The sequence below is a fragment of the Bison bison genome, unplaced genomic scaffold (assembly GCF_000754665.1).
Source record: "Bison bison bison isolate TAMUID 2011002044 unplaced genomic scaffold, Bison_UMD1.0 scf7180017855075, whole genome shotgun sequence".
Lineage (NCBI taxonomy): Eukaryota > Metazoa > Chordata > Mammalia > Artiodactyla > Bovidae > Bison > Bison bison.
Window position 1 is genome coordinate 784 of NW_011485648.1, and position 1,185 is coordinate 1,968.

Genomic DNA, 1,185 nt, shown 5'->3' on the forward strand with positions numbered 1-1,185 from the left:
AACACCACAATTCAAAAGCATCAATTCTTTGGCACTCAGCCTTCTTCACAGTCCAACTCTCACATCCATACATGACCACTGGAAAAGCCATAGCCTTGACTAGACGAACCTTTGTTGGCAAAGTAATGTTTCTGCTTTTGAATATGCTATCTAGGTTGGTCATAACTTTCCTTTCAAGGAGTAAGTGTCTTTTAATTTCATGGCTGCAATCACCATCTGCAGTGATTTTGGAGCCCCCCAAAATAAAGTCTGACACTGTTTCCACTGTTTCCCCATCTATTTCCCAAGAAATGATTAAATATCTCACCCCTCCAGCAAGCCCTTTGTATAGCCCCTAAGACCCAACCATTGGCCTCAGTTTTCCTCTTCTGATACTCCCTTTAGTCTTAGAGTAGAAGCAATATTTATTCAAGAGTTTCCCCATTCTTATCCGTGAATTATGCTCAGCGAATTTCTAACAGTCACAAGAAAAAATTAACCACATATTGTTTAAGTCTAGACTCTTGAAATGCTTAATTATCATTATTCATTGTAAACGTGATCATTTTAACAGCTTAAGCAGCTTCCCAGGTGGACTGGTTAGATCCCTGGGTTGAGAAGGTCCCCTGGAGGAGGGCAAGGCAACCCAGTCCAGTATTCTTCCCTGGTGAATCCCAAGGACAGAGGAGCCTGGCAGGCTACAGTCCTTTGGGTTACTGAAGACCAACATTAATACTTGATTTCACTAATGGAAAGAAATAGAAGATTTTTTCTTTTCTGAGAAAGAAACAAATCTGTTACCATACTAACATTGGCCTTTTGTAAAAGTGAGTTGGCATAGCTCACTATCCCAAAGTGGAAAAAAAAGAGAGAGAGAGAAAATTCTAATGCTGAACTATATTGCTACATGTGAGAAGAGGCTGCAACAGATTTAGCACTATCTTCTTGAAGGACATGGGCTTTCCGTATAGCTCAGTTGGTAAAGAATCTGTCTGCAATGCGGGAGACCTCCTTTCAATTCCTGGTCAGGAAGATCCCCTGGAGAAGGCATAGGCTACCCACTCCAGTATTCTTGGGCTTTTCTTGTGATTCAGCTGGTAAAGAATCTACCTGCAATGCAGGAGACCTGGATTTGATCCCTGAGTTGGGAAGATCCCCTGGAGATGGGAAAGGCTACCCACTCCAGTATTCTGTCCTGGAGAATTC